Genomic DNA, 20,681 nt, shown 5'->3' with positions numbered 1-20,681 from the left:
GATTTCTCCAAACTGCTTTGTTTCTTTGTACGTTTCGTTACAGCAAAATGACTGGTAAGGTCATATCATTTGTTAAGTGCTTTCCTTACTGCAACGTGCATGCTACAGGAGTACGCTGCTTAAAGGCACAAGCGCACTGATTATTTTTCAAAAATGTATGATTTTGGGATTACTGTGATCTCCAGCCAGATGACTTAATTTGATGTAGCTCTCCATGCTGTTCTATCCTGTGCAAGACTCTTCAGCTCTGAATAACTACTTCAACTTACGTGGATTTATAATCCGCTAACTGTATTCATCTCTCTGTCGCCCTCTATCATTTTTATCTTGCACATTTCCCTCCAATACTAAACTGGTGATCCTTTGCTGCTTCAGAATATGTCACACCAACTAATCCCTTCTTCTAGTGAGGTTGTGTCACAAATCTCTCTTCTCCCCAATTCCATTCAGTACCTCCTTAGTTACATTATCTACCCATCTAATTTTCAGTATTCTTCTGTAGCACCGAATTCTATTCTCTTCTTGTCTAAACTGTGTATAGTCCATGTTTTCTTTCCATTTAAGGCTACACTCCAGACAAACATTTTCATAGAAGACTGTCTAACACTCAGATCTATATTCAATGTTAAATATATTTATCTTCTTAAGACAGACATTTCCTGCCATTGCTAGTCTACTTTGGCCAGTTATTTTGCAACCCAAATAGCAAAACTCATCTACTACTTTCACTATCTTTTTTCCTAATCTAATTTCCTCAGCTTCACCCGATTTAATTCGACTACATTCCATTATCCTAGTTTTGCTTTTGTTGATGTTCATCTTATATTCTCCTTCCAAGACACTGTCCATTCTGTTCAACTGCTCTTCCGAGTCCTTTGTTGTCCGAGAGAATTACAATGTCAGTGGCAAACATCAATTCCCCCCCCCGTTCTGAATAATATCAGAAAAAGGACAGATTGCTGCTCACCATAAAGATGACCCATTGAGTTACACACACACACACACACACACACACACACACACAAAGAAAAAAAAGAACAAAACACTACCTCCGGCAGCTCCCACTGCAATCCGCTCTTGAGGTATGCTTGCCCGTTTGAACGTGTGCGCGAGTTTTCTTTGCTGAAGAAGGCTTTGGACAAAAGCTATAACGAGCAACAATTTTTTCACTGTGCCTGCCTGCAACTCAGCAGGTCATCTTTACGATGAGCACCAACCTATCCACTTCCCAATATTGCTGAGATTCCAGCCTGGAATTTCCACTGTTTGAACAACATCAGAGAGAAATTATGCTATCAAAAACATTAAAATTTATTACTTTTCTATAAAGACAAAAACAGTGTAATACTGCACTGCAGTTTAAGATTCAAAGTTCCTTAATATGCATAAATCTTTTTATGCCTGCTACAAAATAAAATAAGTAGCACTAACTTGGAAAGATCAACAACAAGCTAATCAATAAAAATTCGTACCTAAACTTTGGTGCTGTTCGATTGGAATCACTGTCATTAGGTATAACATATGTATCTGACGCAGTCAAGTTTGTGGATTATGTCAGAAAAGTATAGCGCAGCTGAGATTTCCTTCCGAGCCCACTGGCACATTGTAGAAATGTGAACTTGTCTCTTGGACAGAGATCTTTTCTGACTATTATTTTTATAATGTGCACATACACAACTTCATAAGTTTCCTACTGTTGCCTACTGCCAGTGAATTCCACAAAGTGTGTAAAGCTTTCAAAGCCTCCGTGCAAGAGACGTAGATGTTTCTTTTTCTGTCACACTCAGTTTCTGGTGTCTCCATTGCGCTGAAAACAGTCTGTAATACCACACTGTCAGTCACCTCTTTTTCCAATATCTATATTTTCGTTAGCTGCTTCATTTGTGGATACAGGCATTTCTCGGAGGTGTGTGTGTACGGCCAACAGCACCAAGCTAAAAATATGGGAAAATTTCTGATGCCTGCCTGACAATCGGTTCTACTGGATTATTACAGTCTTAATGTATTTTGTTTTTGTGTGCAGCTCTAGAAAGAGATGCCCGAACTACAAAACAAACTTAGCACGCGTGTTACTGTTGTCAACTTGTGAAGAACAAAAAGAACAAATGTGGGTCAAAGGGCATAAATAGAGTTAAATTCCCAAGGATGTGCACGGCGTAAATGGAGACTACTGCACGGACTGTAGCAATGTCTCCAGATTGTGTGCATCCTTTCCGGTGAGCCGTGTGAACCTTTGTGATTTGCCACACTCCGGGCGGCCGGTAACAGCTGCAACCCCACGTGTAGAACTGTTAACACTGTCGCAGCGGTTCAACATCTCCTACGGTGTGGTATACGATACTGTTCCCAAGAAGTTAAAATTTCGTAAAGTTGGTGCTCGTTGGGTGCCCAAGAACCTGAAGGACAACCACAAGGGACAGCGAATGATGACAAGCTTGGATAACTTAACGCATTATGCCATAGGAGGGCCTAACTTTCTGAAAGGAATCGTCACTGGTGACGAGTCCTGGGCATACCACTACACACCAGAAAGCGAGCACGCCTCTTCGAGGTGAAAACGTGCTCGTTCCCCAATATGAAAAAGATTCAAAATGGACCCCATCTGCTAGGAAAAGTGCTCCTGACAATGTTCTGGGATTTGTATGGTGTGTGACTGAGGGGTTTTGGTGAACACGGGACCACTGTGAATGCTGCAGCCTATACATTAAAACTTTGATTAAGTTTTGTCGTGTCCTTCCTGACAGAAGACATAACGTTAATGCTGACTGTGTCAAACTTCTTCGCAACAATGCCTCTATGTTGCTGCTCCTGTTCATGATGTTGTTGTTGTTGTTGTTGTTGTTGTCTTCAGTCCTGAGACTGGTTTGATGCAGCTCTCCATGCTACTCTATCCCGTGCAAGCTTCTTCATCTCCCAGTACGTACTGCAACCTACATCCTTCTGAATCTGCTTAGTGTATTCATCTCTTGGTCTCCCTCTACGATTTTTACCCTCCACACTGCCCTCCAATGCTAAATTTGTGATCCCTTGATGCCTCAAAACATGTCCTACCAACCGATCCCTTCTTCTAGTCAAGTTGTGCCACAAACTTCTCTTCTCCCCAATCCTATTCAATACCTCCTCATTAGTTACGTGATCTACCCACCTTATCTTCAGCATTCTTCTGTAGCACCACATTTCGAAAGCTTCTATTGTCTTGTTGTCCACACTAGTTATCGTCCATGTTTCACTTCCATACATGGCTACACTCCATACAAATACTTTCAGAAACGACTTCCTGACACTTAAATCTATACTAGATGTTAACAAATTTCTCTTCTTGAGAAACGATTTCCTTGCCATTGCCAGTCTACATTTTATATCCTCTCTACTTCGACCATCATCAGTTATTTTACTCCCTAAATAGCAAAACACCTTTATTACTTTAAGTGTCTCATTTCCTAATCTAATTCCCTCAGCATCACCCGATTTAATTTGACTACATTCCATTATCCTCGTTTTGCTTTTGTTGATGTTCATCTTATATCCTCCTTTCAAGACACTGTCCATTCCGTTCAACTGCTCTTCCAAGTCTTTTGCTGTCTCTGACAGAATTATAGCTGCATGTCCTCGGGAAAAATTACGGCTGTAGTTTCCCCTTGCTTTCAGCCGTTCGCAGTACCAGCTGTTCATGATAAAATCACTAAAGCTAGGTGGGAGGTGCACCAGCATCCACCATACAGTGCAGACCTCGCACCCTCGTACTTTCGACTGTTTGGTCCCACGAAGAAACTCCCGGCCGGCCAACGCTGCGAAAGCGGACGCGAATTTGGCAGTCCGTAAAAGGCTATATGCCAACCAAACTTACTTCAACAAACAGGGCATACTGAAACTGGTAGCACTATGGGAGAAATGTTTTGAGCATGTTGGTGACTGAAGAAAAGTAGGTAAAAGATTTAAGTTCACTTGTGATGTTTCTGTCTTGTTACCTATTACACTTTTCAGTAATAAAATTATTGAGCGTTAACTTTCCGATCTTCCCTCACAGTAAGAAATGTGCTACTTTGCAACAAGCTGCCGTCTCCTCAATTTTACTACAGAGTTGCTACTCATCTGCTATTGATCAATGAAAATAAACCATTTATTTACTTTAGGTGTCCTGATTCAGAAGGCAATTCCTAAACACAAGACAGAGAGGAAAAAATGCAAGAAATGCCAACACACTTGCCCTCAGGTCAACACAGTGGGAGAAGCCTCCAAGGTCACAGCTTGCTGAACTGAGATTAATTAGTTTTATCCTTATCCTAACTCCAATTCCCACAGTTCAGAGTCCATGTTGGAATATCAATAATTATGAAATGTATAGATTGCTACTCACTGTAAATATGACACAGTGAGTTGCAGAGAAGCAAAATGAGAAGAAAGTTACACATAGCTACTGGCCAAAGCCTTCTTTAGAAAGAAAACCACCCACCTCCATACAAACAAACACACCTCATGTGCACACGATCACTATCTCCTCCCAGAATACGACACCAACTCGCGCCCATGACACCCTGTCCTAATTCCTTCGCAACCTCAACCTCAACACCTTCTTTCCTATCTGCTTCACCTGGTCCTCAATCCAGTATCCTACCTCATTCTAACAACCTCCTATCAGAGGGCTCCATCCACATCTCTGTCCACATTAAACTCTCCTACCACTAACACCACCTGCATTTTGACAGCTGCCATCCCTTCCATACAGTCTGGCCAACCAGGGACAGCATACATGTTGTGGAAGGAAAAAAAAAAAAAAAAAAAACTCCCTTTCCCAGTATGAAGGTCTCGACAAGGTTTTCACAGACAGGCACTATCCCCCAGCCCTAGCCCGCAAACAGATTTTCTGCGCCTCCTGAAGTAGTGTTATATTGCCCACCCAAACTCCAAAACATCCTAGTCCATCCATATGCCACATCTAACCCCAACCCTTTCCCCATAGGGATCATATATTATCCCATGCAAGACCTGCCAAATCCATCCACCCAGCACTTCCTAATCCAGTCCTGTCACGAGCTTCTCCTACCCCACCAGAGGGGCAGGTCACCTGTGAAAATAGCCATGTCATTCATCAGCTCTGCTGCAATCATTGCACAGCTTTTTATATTGGCATCACAACCAACCAGCTGTCCGCCAGGATGAACAGCCACTACCAAATTGTGCCCGGGATCAAAGTAGACCACACTGTGGCACAACATTCGACTGAACATAACATGCTTTATTTGAACGGTTGCTTCACAACCAGAACCATCTGAATTCTCCCCTCCACCACTAGCTTTTCTGAAAAATTAACACAGCCTCAACCTGCAGTTCTTGACTACTGCCAGTTCTGTGAGTCACTCCCAAGAGTTATCCATGCTATACATTTGCTACTGTTCAATCTTGCTGTTGTGTTTTCAGTGATAAACATGGCAAAGTACTTCTCATAATTTCTGTCAACACTGAACAACTCATAAACAATGACTCGGCAATAGAATACTTTTTATTCTATGATCTGTATCTAGCTAATATATTTGTTGTTAACATTTGAGCACAATGGCCAGATAAACTACTGGCTGTGGGTTTTACAATGAATCACTGTAAGTGGCTGTGTCTACAAACAAACAAACCGTCTACAAACAAACCGTCTACAAACAAACAAACCGTCTACAAACAAACAAACCGTCTACAAACAAACAAACTGTCTACAAACAAACAAACTGTCTATAAACAAACTGTTGCACATCCTTCAATTCTTTTCGAAACTTTTACTGTGGAAAATAATACACTGCTGGATGCCAACATCTCTAGCAGCTCTTCAATCAGTACAGCAAGACAGGAAATTGCCATTATAGTCTCTACAAATCGTGATTCTCCAGTTGCATATGGATAACCTTATCAGAATTGTTTCTAGCTGATTTAAGAAACTTAAGATGCTTCCAAGACCACTGTCTGTGAACTGTCAGTAGCACAAGTTTGTGCGTTTCCTGATCGACTGTTGTACTGCAGCATTCAAAAAGCTATTAAAAACAATATCCATTAATCTGAAGGGTCAGACTTTTTTATGCATATACAGCCACCACATGTTATTTTTTTAAGTAGTACCACGAGCCTGTACCCTTGAAGATGAGCCTCCTCAATTTTCATGTAATCCTCTGATATGAATGAAAGATCTACTGGACGCGCATCTGCCAATTCATTTTCCTTAAGAGATATGGGCAGTTTACCTTTATAAACAAAACAGCTACGTGTGTTTTGATGGAGGACATTAAATGCATTTTCTTTAATAATTTAGGCTATGTCCAAGCTCCAATATTATTTTGTTCACTCTGAATGGTAAACATACTTACTGATTGGTTGGATTAAAACAGGGGGAAAGGGACCAAACTACGAGGTCATCAGTCCCTTGTTCCGAGTAAAACAATGCCACAAGTGTGAGAACAAAACAAACTAGACTGACAACTCATAACGGAATGGAAGGGGGGGAGGGGGGGGGGGGAAATCACAAGAACAATGAAGGGCAACAAACATGTAAATGGACAAAGGGGGACAAGAAAACCACAGAAAAACAAAAAACGGGATGAAGAGATTAAATCAACAAAGCAGATTACCATGGCTGGCTGACCATGAGAATAAAAAAGGACAAGTCAGCCACTACGCAATACATTAAAACCTCCACCCTAGAAGTGCTAGGGTGGAGGACACAGAGGGACAAAGGACATGCGCTAAAACTTAGATACAATGATAAAACCCACCCTGACAAATATAAAGTAAAACTAAATCAACCGACGAGGGATTGACAAATACAATCAGCAGCGACCAGTCCGGTAACTCGAGATTTCGTCACTGGGCAAGCAAAGTGGTACAGTGCACCAGAATATGGGCCACCGTCAACCGGACATCGCACCGACACTCAAGCGCAGGAGGTAACCGCAGGTCTCCCAAGCGTGGCCAATGCCGAGCCGGCAGAGGATAACTGATTCCCTCCGAGAGGCCCGCACGGAAGACTTCCACACATTCGTAGACTCCTAAATGACACACAGTTTGTTGTATGTACTGTTATGTCATTCCATCTCCCAAAGCCAGAAAACCCTACAGCAAGTCACAATACCAGTCAGGTACAGATATGCCCATCTACAGAAGCGGTTCCCGCGTAGCCTCGCCAGCCTGTCGGCAAGTTCGTCGCCTGGGATGCCGACGTGTCCTGGGGTCCACACAAACACCACTGAACGACTGGACTGTTCCAGGGCATAGATGGACTCCCGAATGGACGCTACAAGAGGGTGGCGAGAGTTGCACTGGTCGATAACTTGTAGGAGTCTGTACACAGAAGAAACCATTCCCCGGGGCACGAACAGGTATACTGAAGTGCACGAGAGATGGCCACCATCTCTGCAGTGAATACACTGCAGCCATCGGGCAAGGAATGCTGTTCAAAATGGCCTCTGTGGAGATAGACGAAGCCAACATTTCCAGCAGCTGTCGATGTAAACCACTTCAGAGCCACTGGAACACGTCAAGAATCAAGAGGAAGTGACAGCTGAGAGCACCAGGAGTAACTGAGTCCTTAGGGTCATACATTCCAGCAGCTTACATACAACGTTGGTGAGGCTGTTGGGCCGATAGCTATACACATCAAACGGGTTTTTACAGAGTTCGAGCACCGGAACAATGGTGCTCTCCCACCATTGCACCAGATACCGTTGAAGATAACGAGGAGATGCCGTTTGTAGTCAGATGACAGATGTTTAACCATCTGACTATGGATCCAATCTGGCCCAGGAGCTGTCAGGGCAATGTGCAATATGCTGAGGAGATCCCACTCTGTAAATGGGGCGTTACAGGGTTCTCTGTAGAGTGTAGTGAACGAGAGGGGTGGGTGAGTGGGTGGGCGGGGGTGGGGGCAGTTCTCCGACGCAGACACTCGAGCATAGTGCTCAGCAAAGTGCTCGGCAATCGCATTTGCATCGGTACATAGCGCGCCATTGATGGTTCACGTTTTCTGCCACATTAACTATTATTGTAGTCACCTGCTCAGCCATCACATCGATGTGACTACGTGGGGGAAAGTCAACGGTGACATCAGAGGTGGAAGTTTCCCAGTCCGCCTTGTTTAAAGCCCACCTGGGCAGGCATCTGAGGGCCTGATACCGGGGCAGTGACAGGAATCCATGTGCTCTCCAGTGGATAGATGGGAGAAGTCCTGGGCTGCAAATTGATAAATCAATGGCCGAGTAACTATCTCGAGCCACAATGAAATGTATGGCGGCCCCAGTATTAAAGAGGCAGAGGTCGAACTGAGACACTAAAATTTGACATCTCTGCCTTGGCCAGTAAGCACAGTGTCACTCCACAAGGAGTTATGGGCATTAAAATTTCCCAAAAGTAGGAAAGGTTTAGGGAGTTGAACAGCCAGTGCAGCCAATACATTCAGGGGTACTACACCATCTGGAGGAAGATATACATTGCATACAGTTATTTCCTGTGTCATCCGTATTTTGACAGCCACAGGGATCGATGGGGCACAGTTTTGCTACAGACTGTGTTTAGGATATAAACGCAAACTCCAGCTGATACTCTATTATAGTCGCTACGGTTCCTGTACTATACCTTATAGCCGTGGAGGGCAGGGGTCCGCATTGCCGGGAACCAGATTTCCTGGAAGGCAATGCAGATAGCAGGTGTAAAGCTTAACAGTTGCCGTAGCTCAGCTAGGTGGTGGAAAAAACTGCCCCCATTCCACTAGAGGATGACATTGTGAGACTGGGAAGGCACGGAACATTCAGTGAGACAGTTTATGCCGCAGGGTCACCTGCTGCCACCGACTTTTGCCTGAGCAGTCTGTATCCATCGTGTGAGGGTCCTGCGAGATCCAGGTCCTCAGCAGACACCAGAATCTCCACCCATCCTCAGACGCAGAGCTTTTAGGTAATGGCGGTTTGGGTGCCACCGCAAGTTCCTTGTTATTGGGGGTCTTCTTTTTCGATTTCTCACAGTTCCTCGGGTTTCCCCAGCTGTGAGGACTTCACTGAATCAGGACTTCACTGAATCAGTCTCCGGGACTGAGGATGAGCGTGAAGCCCTACAACCAGCTGCTTTTGGGCTCTTCAGCCCCTGTCGGGTGTCATCTTTCCCACTAGCGGAAACCTGGGAAGGGAGTGACCCAAGGGGCCCCTTCCTAGCGAGAGATGCCGAAGAAGCCTTACGCTTCTTTGGCTCAGAAGTGGGGACTGAAATCCAGGATGGTTGGGGGTGTTGCTACCGAAGTAGGTGGTGCAGGAGCAGCATCACCATCAAGGGGGCAGGTGTAGTCTTCCAGTACTGAGAGGTGACAGGAATTCGAGGAACTAATGGGATGACCTCGTATGAGGTGGTCATAGCCACAGGATGTAGGCACTCAAATTTCCTCTTACCCTCAGTGTAGGGCAGTCAGCCCAGGGACTTACATTCAACGATTTTCCTTTCTTTCTGTAAAATACTGCAGTCTGGACAGCAAGGTGAATGATGCTCTTCGCAGTTGACACAGGTGGGAAGTGGGGCACAGTGAGAATTGGGATGTGATGGACGTCCACAATCTCGACAGGGGGAGGGGCTGGAAGTACAGCGGGAAGACATTTGGCCCGTGATCCAGCACTGCATCGGGGGAGGGATATATGGCTTGACATCACAGTGGTAGATCATCATCTTGGCCTTCTCGGGCAATGTGTACCTTCAAAGGCCAAGATGAAGGTACCAGTGGAAACCTGGTTATCCCTCGGACCCCAACAGACGCGCCTGACGAAAAGAAGACCTCGCAGCTCTAAACTGGCAAGCAGCCCGTCGTCAGAGTGCAAAAGAAGGTCCCTGTTAAATATAATACCCTGGACCATATTTAAGCTCTTATGGGGCGAGATGGTAACAGAAACATCCCCCCAACTTGCCACAAGTGAGTAATGCCCACGACTGGGCAGAGAATGCTGTTTTCACCAAAACTCACGCAGAGCACATTTTGGACAAGCCCTCCCCAAACTTGTCCTCCAAATGCTCCACTAAAAACTGAGGCTTTATGGACATTCCCCACCAACTCTTGTACATACGAGGTACCGGGGCGAATAAGCGCGATGCCATACTTAGGCTGGCGTTCCTTCCATGGTGTGGCCAGAGATGGGAATGACTTGGGGTCATATTTCTTAGCATTATAGTTAGACTTTGGCCGATTAGAGACTGTTGGCGGCGGACCACCAGCAAGAAGTGACGTCCTACGCTTCGTAGCATGTCGTCCGCCCTGGTGCCACCCACTCCGACCAGGGACCCTCCCCACGGGTGTCTCCCAGCTGCAGCAAAGGCCACCTGGCAGGATGGCCATTTCCGAGGGTCCCGATGCCCCACGGTGACGGGCTTTTACGCCTCGGCATACGTGGGGAGTTAGCGGCGCTGGCATCAGCAGAGCGATCCCTGTGTTGCCAGACGGGGAGGGGGGGGGGGGCTGCAACCGACAGGATACATGGTGGCCCCACCACAACAGACTGGCTACCGTGCTCAATATGTGGTGCAAAGAAGTTCACGGCCATCGTCGACACAGAAAGTGACACTGCTTAGCGCACGGTGGAAAACGCACCCAGGAAGGTGTCCTCACACGAGACACGGAGAACAGGCGGGACTGCAATACGACGATGAGGAAGTGGGCTAACGATCTCAATGCACGGTGGACACGATGCACCATCTAACGCGCCCTTCCCCAATTGGCTCGCACTTCGAGAAAAATTTGAAAAACAGAGGTCAAACCCTACAGGGGACGATCACATAATGTGTGAGACTCCTTTTAGTTGCCTCTTATGACAGGCAGGAATATTAGGGCCTATTCTAACCCCTGGACCCGCAGGAGGAAAACATTTATTATGCAGCTCTTCGCAGTTGACAGAGGTGGGAGGTGGGGCACAGTGAGTATTGGGATGTGACGGACATCCACAATCTCGACAGGGGGAGGGGCTGGAAGTACAGTGGGAAGACATTTGGCCCACGTTCCAGCACTGCATCGGGGGAGGGATATATGGCTTGACATCACACTGGTAGATCATCATCTCTTGACCACCTCAGGCAATGTGTACCTTTTTATGAGTTTATCCTTTTTTCAAAAAAAAAAAACCTAGAGAATTCACTGGAAGTCAATAGGATGGCTGTTACTTTCTGACTAGATGCTTCTGGCAACTAGCCAAAACATCCAGATTCAAGTCTTGCTGTGCATGGTGTGACCAAGTGAGGGGGGCAATGCATCAATGACACCCATGTGAGAACCTCACTCTCCTGTGAGCGATTTACAAAGCTCTGCATTAACACATTCTACAGAACCCTATTTCCAGAACTTATAATACCACTCAATAGTAACCTGAACTTCGCATTAGACTGAGAAGCATACTAAGCAACGAGCCTGAGGTCATCCTCAATAGTCTACTTATGGTTACAGTCCAAGCTGTTAGCTGCAGCCTCTACTTTTTATTGCACTACTTGGTAAAAATTACGTAGTGAATTCCACTCGCAGTTTTTGTAATTTAGTATGATCTGTATGCATAGTATGTACCAAAATATTTGGAAACTTGTCCAATTCAGTTTTTTAATTTATTTCACAATTTTATTTTTTTTATTATAAGTGCATTAAATATGTCAAGGTGCATTTGAGCATGGCACAAACATGTAAAAGTCGGGCTAGGCTACAGGTAAACCTGCTACCACAGCTTTTGTTTGGGATTCACATTTGGTGGCTTCACAGATTCAAATTATCACCTTTCACCCTAACCTAGACCTAAAGCTATGATGCAGATCAGTGTCACCACACCTGAAATTTCAGAGAGAGGAGGATGGGGAGTGATGTTCTAACAACACTCTCTAGTTAAACATCTCCCCCCTCCTCCTCCTACCCCACGAGCCTAAATCACAAGTGACATCACCGAGTGCTGTACGTGGCTTAAAGATGCTGGTTACATTGCAATCCCTCCCAGAAAGTTCAAACCTCTTGGGGGAGACAGTCGTGTATGCAATTATTCCAAAAACTAGGTATTCTTCCACTTCCATGCCAGTACATATTGGAGATAATAAGTTTTAGAGAGCTTAAAAAAAAAATAAATAAATAAATAAGGTAGACAGAAGCGTCCGATCCCATGCGTCAGCTTTGACCCGTGACGTAAGGGTGTTGTGTGTGACGTCATGACGGCGCGGAGTTTGGTTTGAGTGTGGCTGTCTCCAGTTCTGTTTTATCTTATTTCATTTACTTTTCTGATCTGTTTGTTCTATCTCGTGAGATTTTTTTTTAAATTTAAAACCACTTATTACTTATTTTAATTATCTGTTTCCTCCAATTTCTGTTTTAGTTTATTATATTTATCTTTCTGATCTGTTCGTTCTATCCCGTGAGATTTTTTTTTTTAAAAAAACACTAATCAGCTACTGAAGCATCTATATCTTCTATGGGTTGCAGGGGTTACGACCCCTGGGGAGGTGGGTGGGTATTCATGCATGGCTGTCTTCACTTACACGTTGTAGCTACGCAAGGCGTCTAAATTTGTTTATATTTAGTTTGCCCCCCACCCAAAACACCCCATTTCCCGCGCTTGTCCCGTTAGTGTCATTAGGCTTCTTGTGGAAAGTGTTTGTGTGTGTTTGTTTCCGCCATATTTGTGACGTCATGGGTCAAAGCAGACGGGCGGGATCGGACGCTTCCGTATTTCCATAAATAAATAAATTTTTGGCAGCCTGAAGCAGAATTGGGACTATCACCAGTACGACACTAGAGAGTAATACTTGTTGACAGTTTCCCCATTCCACCAAATTATATGCTGATAGTGTAAAACGCATGGGGATTTAACTTTATAGTCTCTACCACTAAACATAAAAAACATCAACAATCCAGCACATTTTAAAAGAAGGCTTAATTCGATATTATTAAAATACTCTTTCTATAACTTACACGAATATTTTGAATGTGATTTTTCTATGTAATATATTTGCACACTTAATTTTCTGTACTGTAATTTATCTTCAAAATGTAAATTTCAATAATGCCTAACCGACTGTTAAAAATTGATCTACTTGTACGTAGACAACATATTTATCTAGTAAATCTTCACTATTGTAAAAATTATGTAATGCTTATCTGCACTAATTTTGATTTTAAATGTATCCACAAATTTTAATTAGGTCTTGTTGACCTTAATTTTGAACAACTTATGAGAATACCGATACTATATCCTGTAACCTACAACTATCATACAATTGTTTAAGTCTAGGTTTATTTAAGTGGTATATATTTTTAAACGTTTAACTACTATAATGACTTGTACCATATCATATAGTACTTCCTGTACACAAAATGATTCAGTGGATCCTGTTCACACTCCTTTCTCGTGACTGCTGCCTAGCAGTAAGACATTTATGGCTTTCTCAAAACTACTACTTCCTACACCTTATTCCATTTATTGGAAGACTGCTTCAGAGCTTTTTGAGAAAACTTTTGTCCTCAGTCTCCAAAACAACAGACTTACACCACTGTCACAAGGCAACACAGATTGACAAAGAGTACGGATTTAGGTCCACACTGCAGTCTAAAGGGTCGTTCGCGTGCCTTAAAGCAGCCCGCTGTTCCTCCTCAGGGATACAAAGCAAAAATACAGATACAGTCTTTACAAACGAAAACTAAGCACCGGCAATGCCAGGGAATATGAGCCAATGAAAAGGAAAACTAATTCCCGCGTCAGTGATTTCCTCTGAATTCAGTTCAGTGTACGTTGCGGGCACGACGGCGTGAGTAGCACGTGGGCACGAGTGCGAATGTTGTGCGTTTTTTGACGAACACAAAAAGGGCCATTGTTTGAATGAAGCTAAAAACAAAAACTTACCGCAGTGGAGGATCCTGACGCCAGACGATTCGCCGATCATCTTCGATTAGCACTAGCAGCGCAAAAGCAGCAAATCTAGGTCTACTCATGTTCGGTGTACACAAACACTGCAATTCGTGCGCCAGTACCACAACTTACAACAGTACAATCGCCACTGGAGAGCGCTGGAGTCGCCGAGAACGCAACCAACAAAGGGCTTTCCATTGCCCCCACCACGTCGTGCCAGTTCTAACGTGACCAATGAACAGTCAGAACAGGCCGACCGACCGGAAAGCGCTATGATTCAGCCACGTGCACGTTTTTGTTATATAGTTTTCTTACTAAAGCTGTTTTTGGCACACTGAAGATTTATCAAAAAAAAATGTTACCCTTCGCAGTATTTCTTATATTTAAATATCAACTAAAGACACATCGACAGTCATCAGGAGATCCTAATATGGTCAAGAACCTTTATTCAACAATCTCGGAATGGTCATGTGGCCAGAAGCATCAGTTGATCATCGCTTAGGTCACAGATTCAGATTAGATTAGTTTTTCGTTCCATAGATCGAAAAGCCCCATGCCCTCGTTGCCCCTGAAGCCGTCGGCACACGGACCGTGCTGTCGAACGTTAACGTTGAGCGTGCCAAGTTCAACGTGCTGCTGAACGCTTAGGAACGATGCGACTTGTGCATACGGTAGGTGGGTCCCAACGTGGTATACGCGATCGCAACGCACTCCAGCGGCAGTTTGAAGGATGTTTCTAGTTCGTAAATCACACTGTTTACTCAACGGGCGCGCGTAAAATTCCCACGTTAGCTCTATTAAAACGCACATTTCCTCTATCGTCCACGAAAAGGAAAGTGCCATGTCCAATCAATAAGGACACAGGCTTATAAAAGTTCCATTACAAACAGTGCGGTACAAATTTAGAATACTTCTCCGAATAAGATAAACATTATTTCATCATTCCCACATTTTAGTAAAACCCCAAGGTCAGTCTCACTTGATCACTGTTCCTACCCAGCAGCAGAATCTCTGCAACATGTGAATTACGAAGCGTAAAAGAAAAAGGAGCAAAATATCTTTATACAAGTAGCGCAAGCTGTCCTGTATATTAAGCCAATCCAACAAAGTCACCCCTCATAAAAAGGTGAACTTATATTTACATAACATCAAATATTGTAGCATATTCTTATATTAAACCAATAATAAAGTATCAGAACCTAATAAAAACGCGAATGTTGGGAAACAAAATTTGGAACTGCTCAGACGCGAACCACCGCCCCAACAAAAGTTCGATATCGGCCACAGATTCTACTCATTACACTAAACATACAACACAACCCTCTACGTTCTACATATTGGATTACTCCTATCAGAAACGTTACTAGTAGATAATTATGTTACTAATTGAAATTTAATTATAACAAATTGTACGAAGAACAATGCGTTTTGGATGGATCTTCAGTGTGTCGCTGCCTTCAAATAGCCTACTCTCATAATACGCTCGTTACAATAATTCTTTTGCCACGACTATGATGTTTCTCATTATTTTATTGGAACGAATCACACAGTTAACAACGGGATTCCCAGTTATTCTCACTTCGCTGGTGCTCAGAAACGGCATATACATGTATAGACTCGAAATGAATGCCAATATGGCGCCTCACAACTCTGTGCTGAAGGGAGACGGTGTGCGTGTGACGTAGGTGGCGTTGTGCCATCTCATTGGTCAACGCTCAGACGCACGCTCAGATTATCTGACATGGCAGATACTGCTCTGCACGTTCGTAAAGACTCCCGAGCGTGCTATTCCACGCCATGACGTCAGAAACTGGGCACGCTCAACGCTCAACGTTCGGATGCACGGTCCGTGTGCCGACGGCTTGACCCTTCTCTCCGGTCAGTAAAATTTTAAAAATAATGAAGTCCAAAGGTTGTGGGTTCGATCCCCACAAGTGATGAAATGTCTTTAATTTGCGAGAATAGAAAAAAAAGGCTTCTCTCAAGTTGACTTTTTTTGTATCTTGCCGTTTATGACGGATCCTGTTACTAGTAATGATATTTATATTCTTACTTCTTACAAATATTAGACTTTTTTCCGACTATGTCGCAGTGTGCGATTTGCAGGGGGATTTCCCCCCTCTGCATCAGACCATTCCTTCCTCTGGTTTTAGTTCATGCATCCCAACCTGGGATGTTTATTTCCCACGCACTGGAGTAAAACTTTACATATAATTTAAATTTGTGGAGCCGAACTCTGAAAGTTTTTAATACATTCTTACTATTAATACTATTAATGTGTTTGCTTATTAATTTTGAAAAAGTGTTATGTAGTAGTTAAGCATTTCAAAACATTTAGAACTAAATCATCATTCTCATGTTGTCATTGTTGCTTTCGTCTAAGGGGCGTCATCCGTTTACTTGCGAGCTTGCAAGGGAAGTAGTGTGTCAGTCGTACCGCAGAGTTGGGTGAGCTGGGGGCTGAAAGTCCCACCCCGGGCCCTGACACAGGGTGGCGACCGGCCCGGTTACTTGTGCGAACATTCACCGTTAGGTCACCTTTTGGCAACGGTATGGCGCGGACTAACGCGCCTGGGACGAAAGCACACATTACTAAATAACGCACCATCGTCTGATTCTAGTTCCTAGGATACTATTTCGTGGACCTTCTTTAAATACTCTTCCACGATCGTTTTCTTTTCCTTTGGTTTTCATTTCCGTTGTCAGCTGCGTGTGCAAGTACCAAGTAGGCCGCCGCTGCGATACTTTATCATGCTTTTTACTGCAAGACCGACACACGTGTGGCACAAATTCTGTTGCTCTGGTATAAATTAACCTGCCGCATGCAACATCCGCCGCAAGATGTTGCCTGTTGCAGCATGCTACAAGACGACGCACGCTACATTTCCGTAGCATGCCACAATGTTGCAAGATGTCGCCCCAGCGTAAACGACGCTTTAGAGCCAGGTCTGTATTGTATGGTGGATGCGACGTGCTGCGTACGAAACTAAAACCTGCAATCAGGTCCAAACGTCGTGGAAAACTCTGAAGAGGTGTCATCCTGCAGCAAGATAACGCTCGCCCACATTCTGCCAAACGGACAGCCGACACAATAAAGGAGTTGAGATTCGAGGTGCTGGCTCCAAGCGATTTTCACATGTTTGGACCCTTAACGGAAGCACTATAGGGAAGAAGATTTGAACGTCAAAGACGTCATTGTTGCGGTGCAAAATTGGTTAAAGATTCAACCGAAAAACGTATTTTCTGATGAAATAAAAAAAAAAACTCGTAAAACGTCGGGAAAACTGCACTGAAGTCCAGGGAGGTTACGTAGAAAAATAACGCACGTTTCAGTTTTCTATCATCAGAATAAATACAGCTTTTCACAAATGTGCCTTTACTTTTTGAATTTCCGTCGTATACCTGTACGTAGATGATTTTGTAAATAAGCTTTACTTATAATGCACTTTTAAAAATATAGCAAGGGATGGCTTTTCTGATAGTGCATATGCGTGAATAGTGAGTTTCGGCATTAACATCTATTTATAAATAACTGTTTAATCATGGGTAACGCCACGGTCCAAGCTAGTAACATATGTATTTATACTAACCCCCTAAGACATCCCCCCCCTCTGGTAAAAGCACAAATTGCACACTGCTATGTCGCGATTTCCATGGCTGCGGTTAGGCAGCAACTTAGGCTGCAGTTCAGAACTGGTGAGACATTTGGAGGGGAAAGTGCCTAAAAGCGGACTCCCCTTTCGTTTTTATTTTATCTACATCTACATATATACTCGCCTAGCCACCAAGCGGTGTGTGGCGGAGGGCACTATTCGCACCAAAGTCACATTTCCCCCAAGCTGTTCCACTTGCGGATCGCGCGAGGGAAAAAAAAAAGACTGTCTGAACGCCTCAGTACGAGCTCTAATTTCCCTTATCTTCGAATCGTGATCACTGTGCGATCTGAAAGGTGGTGGCAATAATACATGCTCTACATCGTAGGCGAAGATCGGATTTCGTAGTTTATTGAGCAGCCCCTTCCATTTAGCGCGCCGTCAATCTCTAAGTGTGTCCCACTTCAAACTTTCGACGAGATTTGTAACGCTCTTGCAATGGCTAAATGTACCAGTCACGAATCTTGCCTCTGTTCTTTGGACCTTCTCAATCTCTTGAATCAGACCCAACCGGTAAGGGTCCCATACAAACGAACAATACTCTTAATACTAGACGAACTAAGGTATTGTAAGCAATTTCCCTTGTTGAAGGACTGCATCGCTTCAGGATTCTACCAATAAACCGCAATCTAGAGTTCGTCTTGCCCATTAATTGTGTAATCTGATCATTCCATTTGAGATAATTTCGAATAGTCACACCCTGATACTTGACGGATGTTACCGCTTCCAAAAACTGGGCATTTATTTTGTACTCTTACATTAATGGGAGTTTTCCCTTTGTTTTACGAAGAAGGTTAATCTTACTAATATTGAGAGATAACTGCCAGTCATTACACCACGCATTTCTTTTCTGCAGATCCACATTGATTTGTTCACAACTTTCGTGTGATACTACTTTCCTGTAGACTACAGCATCATCGGCAAACAGTCTAATGCCGCTGTCAATACCATCAACCAGATCGTTTATGTAAAACGTAAAAAGCAGCGGACCTATTACGCTGCCCTGGGGCACACCTGAAATTAACGCTTGTTTCTGTTGAAGTTCAGGACGACATACTGCTCCCTGTCTGTTAGAAAACTTTCTATACAACCGCATATGTCATCGGATAGACCGTAAAAGCGCACTTTTTGGAGCAAGCGACAGTGCGAAACTGAATCGAACGCCTTTCGCAAGTCCAAAAATATGTCATCAACCTGTGAGCCGGTATCTGGAGCCTGTTGTATGTCATGCACAAGGAGTGACTCGCATGGCCGGTGTTTCCTAAAGCCGTGCCGATTTCTGCAGATGAGCTTCTCAGAGTCTAGAAGGGTCATTATGTCTGAACACAAAATACACTCCTGGAAATGGAAAAAAGAACACATTGACACCGGTGTGTCAGAACCACCATACTTGCTCCGGACACTGCGAGAGGGCTGTACAAGCAATGATCACACGCACGGCACAGCGGACACACCAGGAACCGCGGTGTTGGCCGTCGAATGGCGCTAGCTGCGCAGCATTTGTGCACCGCCGCCGTCAGTGTCAGCCAGTTTGCCGTGGCATACGGAGCTCCATCGCAGTCTTTAACACTGGTAGCATGCCGCGACAGCGTGGACGTGAACCGTATGTGCAGTTGACGGACTTTGAGCGAGGGCGTATAGTGGGCATGCGGGAGGCCGGGTGGACGTACCGCCGAATTGCTCAACACGTGGGGCGTGAGGTCTCCACAGTACATCGATGTTGTCGCCAGTGGTCGGCGGAAGGTGCACGTGCCCGTCGACCTGGGACCGGACCGCAGCGACGCACGGATGCACGCCAAGACCGTAGGATCCTACGCAGTGCCGTAGGGGACCGCACCGCCACTTCCCAGCAAATTAGGGACACTGTTGCTCCTGGGGTATCGGCGAGGACCATTCGCAACCGTCTCCATGAAGCTGGGCTACGGTCCCGCACACCGTTAGGCCGTCTTCCGCTCACGCCCCAACATCGTGCAGCCCGCCTCCAGTGGTGTCGCGACAGGCGTGAATGGAGGGACGAATGGAGACGTGTCGTCTTCAGCGATGAGAGTCGCTTCTGCCTTGGTGCCAATGATGGTCGTATGCGTGTTTGGCGCCGTGCAGGTGAGCGCCACAATCGGGACTGCATACGACCGAGGCACACAGGGCCAACACCCGGCATCATGGTGTGGGGAGCGATCTCCTACACTGCCCGTACACCACTGGTGATCGTCGAGGGGACACTGAAAACGGTACATCCAAACCGTCATCGAACCCATCGTTCTACCATTCCTAGACCGGCAAGGAACTTGCTGTTCCAACAGGACAATGCACGTCCGCATGTATCCCGTGCCACCCAACGTGCTCTAGAAGGTGTAAGTCAACTACCCTGGCCAGCAAGATCTCCGGATCTGTCCCCCATTGAGCATGTTTGGGACTGGATGAAGCGTCGTCTCACGCGGTCTGCACGTCCAGCACGAACGCTGGTCCAACTGAGGCGCCAGGTGGAAATGGCATGGCAAGCCGTTCCACAGGACTACATCCAGCATCTCTACGATCGTCTCCATGGGAGAATAGCAGCCTGCATTGCTGCGAAAGGTGGATATACACTGTACTAGTGCCGACATTGTGCATGCTCTGTTGCCTGTGTCTATGTGCCTGTGGTTCTGTCAGTGTGATCATGTGATGTATCTGACCCCAGGAATGTGTCAATAAAGTTTCCCCTTCCTGGGACAATGAATTCACGGTGTTCTTATTTCAATTTCCAGGAGTGTATGTTCCAGGATTCTACAACAAATCTATGTCAGTGAAAATGGCCGGTAATTATGAGCACCCGATTTTCTACCGTTTTTATAGATTGCTATGATCTGGGCTACCTAGTCCTGTGGAACTTTCCGCTGTTCTAATGATCTCTGATACAGGATGGATAAGAATGGTGCTATATTTGTAGCATAGTCAACATATAATCTTACGGGGATACCGACTGGGCCAGATGCCTTCCAGGCGTCAAAGGATCTTAACTGTTTTACAATCGCAGATACACTAAATACCATGTCAGCCATCCTTGCGTTTGTTCGATAACTGAAAGGGGGAATGGTGCTCCAGTCCTCTAATGTAAACGAGTTTTTGAAAGCTAGGTTTAGAATTTCTGCCTTCTGTTTATCATCATCAGGTACATTAC

General features: G+C 44.8%; 1 protein-coding gene across 2 annotated transcripts in view; it reads right to left on the bottom strand.

Moving 5' to 3' along the window:
• The window catches only part of LOC126213034 (plexin domain-containing protein 1), a 486,122-nt gene that overhangs the window by 84,156 nt on the left and 381,285 nt on the right, over positions 1-20,681 (bottom strand). The window lies entirely within an intron of this gene.

This window comes from Schistocerca nitens, chromosome 11, assembly GCF_023898315.1.
Source record: "Schistocerca nitens isolate TAMUIC-IGC-003100 chromosome 11, iqSchNite1.1, whole genome shotgun sequence".
In the NCBI taxonomy this organism is placed as follows: domain Eukaryota; kingdom Metazoa; phylum Arthropoda; class Insecta; order Orthoptera; family Acrididae; genus Schistocerca; species Schistocerca nitens.
The sequence above is the reverse complement of the archived record's forward strand: the minus strand, read 5'-3'. Positions and strand labels throughout refer to the sequence as shown.